Source organism: Macaca thibetana, chromosome 16 (genome assembly GCF_024542745.1).
Source record: "Macaca thibetana thibetana isolate TM-01 chromosome 16, ASM2454274v1, whole genome shotgun sequence".
Lineage (NCBI taxonomy): Eukaryota > Metazoa > Chordata > Mammalia > Primates > Cercopithecidae > Macaca > Macaca thibetana.
Window position 1 is genome coordinate 71894467 of NC_065593.1, and position 8144 is coordinate 71902610.

General features: G+C 46.3%; 1 pseudogene; it reads right to left on the reverse strand.

The window, feature by feature from the left end:
* Window positions 1–290: 290 nt before the first annotated feature.
* Window positions 291–859, reverse strand: LOC126938367 (60S ribosomal protein L17-like; annotated as a pseudogene).
* Between the last annotated feature and the right edge of the window lie 7285 nt (window positions 860–8144).

The following is an 8144-nucleotide window of genomic DNA, read 5'->3' on the forward strand; positions in this document are numbered from 1 at the left end:
GGGTCCCAGGTGGGGGAGAATAACGGACAATTGTTCTGAGAAAGTGCTAATCACAAACTTGTGGACACAATGACCTGTTTGGCATGTAGCCCCAGCATTACAACCTTGTTCTTCATGTAGCCCCCTCCTGCAAGACCCTATAAAACCTCCCACTAGCCCCTACCTCTTGGCAGACAGTCCCTTCTTTGCTGTGCTGCCCACTGCACCCTTACAACATATTTTCACACTTTCTCTAATACATCTGCCTTTTTCTTTTTTCACTTTTAATTGCATTTATTTTAATGCTGAATTTACTCCCATGCCATCAGTTTTTCTTTCTTCCGTTTCTTCTGGAATATCTTTTTCTTCTGGGCAACCTCCTCTTCTGGTTTAGGAACAGTCTGTTCCTTTTCAGTAAGGATCATCTCAGTGTAGCAGGGAGAGCTCATGTATGGGTTAATCCGACCATGAGCTCTGTAGGTCCGGCGGTGCTTCTTAGGTGCTTTGTTCGCGTGGATATGCTCAATGACCAGAGAATCTATATCTAAACCCTTAAATTCAGCATTACGCTCTGCATTTTCAGGCATGTGCAGCAAAAAGTCAGCACTCTTTTTGGGCCACTGACCTTGTGCCCAGCCCCACTGCTTGGCCTGGGCACCTCTGCCAACTCCACCATTGCAACATTGGAATGGTACGCACTGTCTCTATAAAGTGACATCTTTCAGATGCTTCGTGGCTTTTTGTATATGCATATGCTTGACGGCCTGGGCAGTTTCACGAGTGTTCTTAAAGTGAACGCGAAGATTTGAACTTCTTGATTTGCATGATTTTGTGGGGTTCTCCAGGTCAAGTGAATAGCGAACCATTTTCACAGATTACCTCAGGCCGCTTAGAGAAAGAGGAAGAGGGCCGGGCGCGGTGGCTCACGCCTGTAATCCCAGCACTTTGGGAGGCCGAGGCAGGCGGATCACGAGGTCAGGAGATCGAGACCATCCTGGCTAACACGGTGAAACCCCGTCTCTACTACAAAATACAAAAAATTAGCCCGGCGCGGTGGTGGGCGCCTGTAGTCCCAGTTACTCGGGAGGCTGAGGCAGGAGAATGGCGTGAACCCGGGAGGCAGAGCTTGCAGTGAGCCGAGATCGCACCACTGCACTCCAGCCTGGGCGACAGAGCGAGACTCCGTCTCAAAAAAAAACAAAAACAAACAAACAAAAAAAAACAGAAAGAGGAAGAGTAGTTAAATCTGCCTTTCTTTACCTACAGCTGTCTTGGTAAATTCATTTACCACCTGCAACAAACAGGGTGTCACTTAAAGTTGAACTTAAAGCCCCTTTAAGTTGGTGGGCAAATGCCTGAATAGTTTGTTTAAAGGAAGCGATAGGAAAACAGGGGGCCCGGTCTGCTAGGCGAGACAGATGCCTTTAAGTTCTTATCTCTGGCCACCAGCTTGAGCCATTTGGGCGTGGTGTTTCACTTTTAATTCCTAGGCAACAACATTTAGTGTTTTTCCGGTTATATGTTGAAAGTGAAGCTAGTTCCTAAATGTTTCCTGGTTGGTTTGGTTTTTATTTAGTATGGCCAATGGATCGTTTTCTCCTCACTGACTTTTCCAGTATATATATATCCATATATATTTTATATATCTATATCTATCTTTTACATGTAGATATATACACTGGAATATATATATAATATATATACTGCTAAGTGTGTGTGTGTGTATACTTTGACCAGTGTAGTGAAAATGTGTATATATATACTGTTACTAGTATATATACTATATATACACATATACATATATATATAAGTAAAAGTATATATATATAGGCTGAGTGCGGTGGCTCATGCCTGTAATCCCAGCATTTTGGGAGGCCGAGGCGGACGGAGTTGGAGACCAGCCTGGCCAACATGGAGAAACCCCGTCTCTACTAAAAATACAAAATTAGCCAGATGCAGTGGTGCATGCCTATAATCCCAGCTACTTGGGAGGCCAAGGCAGGAGAATCACTTGAACCTGGGAGATGGAGGTTGCAGTGAGCCAAGATCACGCCATTGCACTCCAGCCTTGGCAACAAGAGAGAAACTCCAGCTCAAAAAAAAAAAAAAAAAAAAATAGCTGGTCATGGTGTCATGCATCTATATCCCAGCCACGAAGGAGGCTGAGGCAGGCGAGTTGCCTGAATCCAGGAGGCAGAGGTTGTAGTGAGCTGAGATCACGTCACTGCACTCCAGCATGGGTGATAGAGTGAGACTCCGTCTCAAAAAAAAAAAAAAAGCCTCAGCTTCCCAAAGTGCTGAGATTATAGGCATGAGTCACCATGCTCAGTCTAGTTTATATTAATTCAGTTGACTCTTACAACCTGAAATCTTGCTAATCCCGTGGCAAACTCAAGTCATTTTTAGCTTGATTTTCCAGAATATAAATATATTGACTGCCAAAGGTGATATATGTACTTTTTCCTCCCAATTCTTATATATCTTACTTTTCCTTCATGGAGAGTTATCAGAAGCATTTCAAATATAGTAAGTACTAAATTAAAATGAGTTAAGTGGGCTGGGCATGGTGGCTCACACCTGTAATCCCAGCACTTTGGGAGGCCAATGAGAAAGGATCACTTAAGACCAGCCTCGCCAACATGGTGAAACCCCGTCTCTACCAAAAAAAAAAAAGTTAGCCAGGTGTGGTGGGGTGCACCTGTAATCCCAGCTATCTGGGAGTCTGAGACAGGAAAATTGCTCAAACCCAGGAGGCGGAGATTGCAGTGAGCTGAGATCATGCAATTGCTCTCCAGCCTGGGTGACAGAGGCACAGTCACAGAAACAGAAAAATAAGTAATCTAAAGTGACTTAGGTATGTGAAATTAATTAAACTACGTTAAATTATGTTAGGGCATCTTGGTTGATACTTGACAAAATTCTATATATATATATATTTGTGGATAGATAGATAGATATAGATATATAGATTTGGAAATCCAAAATTACAAATAAAAGCTAAGTGAAAAGTAAAATCTTGGCCGGGCATGATGGCTCATGCCTTTAATTCCAGCACTTTGGGAGGCTGAGGTGGGAGGATCCACGAGGTCAGGAGATCAAGACCATCCTGGCCAACATGGTGAAACCCCGTCTCTACTAAAAATACAAAAATTAGCTGGGCGTGGTGGCACGTACCTATAATCCCAGTTACTTGGGAAGCTGAGGCAGGAGAATTGCTTGAATCAGGGAGCTGGAGGTTGCAGTGAGCTGAGATCGCGCCACTGCACTCCAGCCTGGAGCAAGACTCCATCTAAAAAAAAAAGAAAGAAAAAAAAGAAAAGTAAAATCTTTTGTCCATACCACCTTTCCCTTTTTTTAAAGGCAAACAGTTTCTTGGACTTTGTTTCAGAAAAACAAATAATGACATGTGAGAGATGTATCTATTCATAAACTCTTAATTATACATCTTTATTTATTTACTTTGAGGCAAGGTCTCACTCTGTTGCCAAGGTTGGAGTGCAGTGGCGCAATGACAGTTCACTGGCAGCCTCAATCTCCCAGGCTCAACCTATCCTCCAATTTCAGCCTTCCAAATAGCTAGGACTATAGGTATGTGCCACCACCAGGCCCAGCTAATTTTCTGTATTTTTTTTGTAGAGGTTGAGGGGGGCGGTGTCTCACTGTGTCGCCCAGGCTGGTCTTGAACTCCTGGCCTCAAGTGATCCACCCTCTTCATCCTCCCCAAGTGCTGGGATTATGGGTGTAAGTCACTAGGAAATAATGCATCCTAAGGGAAGACGGCTTCAGGCAGACAAATTTGGCATAATAATAAGCCCCAGGTGATGGAATATGGGAGTGGTGCCTGTCCCTCTTACCAGTCTAGGTTTTTTTTTTTTTTTTTTTTTTGAGATGGAGTCTTGCTTTGTTGCCTAGGCTGGAGTGCAGTAGCACGATCTCAGCTCACTGCAACTTCCACCTCCCGGGTTCAAGAGATTCTCCTGCCTCAGGCTCCACAGTAGCTGGGATTACAGGTATGTGCCACCACGCTTGGCTAATTTTTTGTTTGTTTTTTTGAGATAGAGTTTCACTCGTAGCCCAGGCTGGAGTTCAGTGGTGCGATCTTGGCTCACTGCAACCTCTGCCTCCCGGGTTCAAGTAATTCTCCTGCCTCAGCCTCCTGAGTAGCTGCGATACCATGGCTGGCTAATTCTTCTATTTTTAGTAGAGACAGGGTTTCACCATGTTGGCCAGGCTAGTCTCAAACTCCTGACCTGAAGTGATCCACCCACCTTGGCCTCCCAAAGTGCTGGGATTACAGGTATGAGTCACCATGCCTGGTCTACTGGTCTAGTTTCTAACCCAGCCATCTGGAACACAATGTCCCTGGCCTGAGCTGTCTCAGTCCCTAGGCTAAATATGAATAAAATCTAGAAAGCTTTCTTCTTTTTATATGTATAACTTTTTTTTAGAGACAGGTCTCACTCTGTCGCCCAGGCTGCAGTATAGTGGTACGATCAGAGTTCACTGCAGCCTCTACCTCCTGGAGTCAAGTGATCCTCCTGCCTCAGCCTCCCAAATAGCTGGGACTACAGGCTTGCACCAGCCCACCTCATTAATATTTGAATTTTTTTATAGAGACAGGGTCTTGCCATGTTGCCCAGGCTGGTCTCAAACTCCTGGCTTCAAGCAATCCTCCTGCCTTGGCCTCCCAAAGTGCTGGGATTATAGGCATGAGCCACTGCATTCGACTAGAGCTATTTTCAATTCGAATTTTATAAGATATAGGCCCAGAAGCAATGATTTTCCCTTTCACCTTGTCCACGTGGGAAAGTACATTGGTAAAGTCGGGAGAGTGGCCTTGCTCCCCACTTGTATGAGAACACACCAGGGAAGACAGCATGGCTTCAGCCCATTGAGTTTGCCAGAGAATGGAGTGCTGCTTTGGCCTGTTCATCAACATGGGTGGTACCCAATACCCATCTGTGATCGTTCCCTCCGTCATCTTGGCGATGCTGTAGTACCTCATTATTCAGTTAAAACTAATCTAGGTGTTGCTAGAAGGTTTTGTTTGGTTTTTTTGGGACAGAGTCTCACTCTGTCACCCAGGCTGGAGTACGGTAGTGTGATCAAGGCTCACTGCAACCTCTGCCTTCCAGGTTCAAGTGATTCTCCTGCCTCAGCCTCCCGAGTAGCTGGGACGACAGGCGCATGCCACCACATTCGGTTAATTTTTTATTTTTAGTAGAGACGGGTTTCACTATGTTGGCCAGGCTGGTCTCAAACTCCTGACCTCAGGTGATCCACCCACCTCCCAAAGTGCTGGGATTATAGGCGTGAGCCACTGTGTCTGGCCTAGAAGGTATTTTGTAGATGTGATTAGCATCTACTATCAGTTGAGTTTACGAAAAGGAAATTATCCTCAATAATCTGGGTGGAGGCCGAACGAGGTGGGTCAGCCTATAATCCCAGCACTTTGGGAGGCCAAGGCAGGAGGATCACTTGAGCCCAGGAGTTTGAGACCAACCTGGGCAACATGACAAAATCCCAAAAAATCTCTACCAAAAAAATACAAAAGTTAGCCGGGTGTGGTTGTGTGTGCCTGTAATCCCAGCTACTTGGGAGGCTGAGGTGTGAGAATCGCTTGAGCCTGGGAAGCAGGGGTTGTAGTGAGCTGAGATGGCGCCACTGCACTCCAGCCTGGGTGACAGAGTGAGACCCTGTGCTAATCCTCCCCAAAAATATAATAACCTGGGTGGACCTCATTCAATCAGTTGAAAAGTCTTCAGAACTGAGTTTTCCCTGAGGAAGAAGAAATTTGTGAATTGTAGCATTGATTCTTTTTAATTTTTAAATGTACTTAAACAAATACAAATAAAGGGCAGGTGTGGTGGCTCACACCTATAATCCCAGCACTTTGAGAGGCTGAGGCAGACAGATTGCTTGAGCTCAGGAGTTTGAGACCAGCCTGGGTAACATGACGAAACCCCATCTCTACAAAAAATACAAAGAATTAGCCAGCCATGGTGGCACGTGCCAGTGGTCCCAGCACTTGGGAGGCTGAGGCAAGAGAATTGCTTGAACCCAGAAGGCAGAGGTTGCAGTGAGCTAAGATCACACCTCTGCACTCCAGCCTGGGCAATAGAGTGAGACTCTGTCTGGGGGAAAAAAAAAAAAAAAAAAAGCAAACAAAAAACACCAAGACATTTAAGAAGTCCAAAATCAGACTAGCAGATGCATCAAGAATATCTGTAGGCAGAGTGAGCACATGGAGTCCCAGGGAAGGCAAATCAGAGGCCAGAACTCCAAGGTCAAATCCAGGTTAACCAGCGCACTCTGGTTTAACTTGGCAGCAGCACAGATGGACGTCATCGTGGTCTGGGACAGGACACCAGCAAGTCTCCACTGCACCACCTTCCATGACGTTCCTGTGGGGTTGTCTCCCTGTATCTGGCCGAGTCCTTGGCCCTGGCCCCGACAAATGGGCTGTGATGAGGGGGATCAGGGGTTGGAGGCACCACTCTAGCCTAAGGGACCGCTCCCGTTATTGCCGCCCCCCATCACCCGGCCCCCCTCCACTAGGGCAGAGTGGAGTGCGCCGGTTCAGGCAGCAGGGGGCGCTACTGGCCCTTCTGGAGAGGGAAAGGTGGCAAAGTCACGGAAAGGCAATGGTTTTATAAATTCGTTGATCCCAGCACTTTGGGTGGCCAAGGCAGGCGGATCACATGAAGTCAGGAGTTCGTGACCAGTCTGACCAACATGGTGAAACCCCGTCTCAACTAAAAATACAAAATTATGCGGACGTGGTGGTGCGTGCCTGTAGTCTCAGCTACTCGGGAGGCTGAGGCAGGAGAATCGCTTGAACTTGGGAGGTGGAGGTTGAAGTCAGCTCAGATCACGCCACTGCACTTCGGCCTGGGCAACAAAAGCGAGACTCCATCTCATAAAATAAAATAAAATAAAATAAAATAACGTTAAATAAAAGAGGCCATTGGTTATAAGGCACATGTCAATGTCATAGATAATATGTGAAAGAACAAGTACCTTAGAATCTTAGAAATACATATTTCTTTGACTTGGTTATTTCAGTAACCCTAAGAACCACAGGTGAAAGTTATCTGTTTACCAATAGGAAAACTGAGGCTGAGACGGGGGTAATGTTTCCCAAATGTAAGACTTTAGTCCAACAGAACCTTTCTTGTCCTACAGCTTTCGCTGGAGCCAGTGATGCTCTGAAATTTCTGCTTAGCAGGGATTTGGGGGAGGCAAGTGGGTTGGATGGAACCAGGGGCTAGCTGGTCTTGATAGCGACTGGGAAAGATAATACACTTGCTTGGGGTGGCTTCGGTGGGACTAATGGAGATTGTGGGAGGGATTCCAACCCTTCAGTCACTTCCTTGGCACCGCCACTGCCTGGAGTCATGAATAGTGCTTCTAAGGCTTGTCTCCCAAAGTGCTGGGATTACAGGCATGAGGAACTGTGCCCGGCCTCTTATTACTTCTTTATGTAAATATTTACTGAGCATCTACTATGCGGCCAGGGATTTGGGGGAGGCAGAGCTTGCAGTGAGCCGAGATCGCACCATTGCACTCCAGCCTGGGGGACAGAGCGAGACTCTGTCTCAAAAACAAAAAAAATAAAAAAAATTAGCCAGATGTGGTGCTGCACACCTATAGTCTCAGTTACTCAGGCAGGCTGAGGCAGGAGAAATGCTTGAGCCCAGTGGATTGAGGCTGCAGTGAGCCTTGATCGCTCCACTACACTCCAGCCTGGGCAACAGAGCAAGACTGTCTCAAAACGATTTATTTTTGGCCAGGCGCGGTGGCTCACATCTGTAATTCCAGCACTTTGGGAGGCCGAGGCGGGCAGATCACGAGGTCAGGAGATTGAGACCATCCTGGCTAACACGGCAAAACCCTGTCTCTACTAAAAACGCAAAAACTTAGCCGGGTGTAGTGGCGGGCGCCTGTAGTTCCCACTCTTCTGGAGGCTAAGGCAGGAGAATGGCATGAACCCAGGAGGTGGAGCTTGCAGTGAGCTGAGATTGCGTCACTGCACTCCACCCTGGGTGACAGAGCAAGACTTCATCAAAAAAAAAAAAATTTTTTTTTAAAGACATGTGATTATGTGTTGAAAGTGTGGAACACAGTACAGAAATAGTGGTCATTGCCTGCTATTTGTTTTTGAG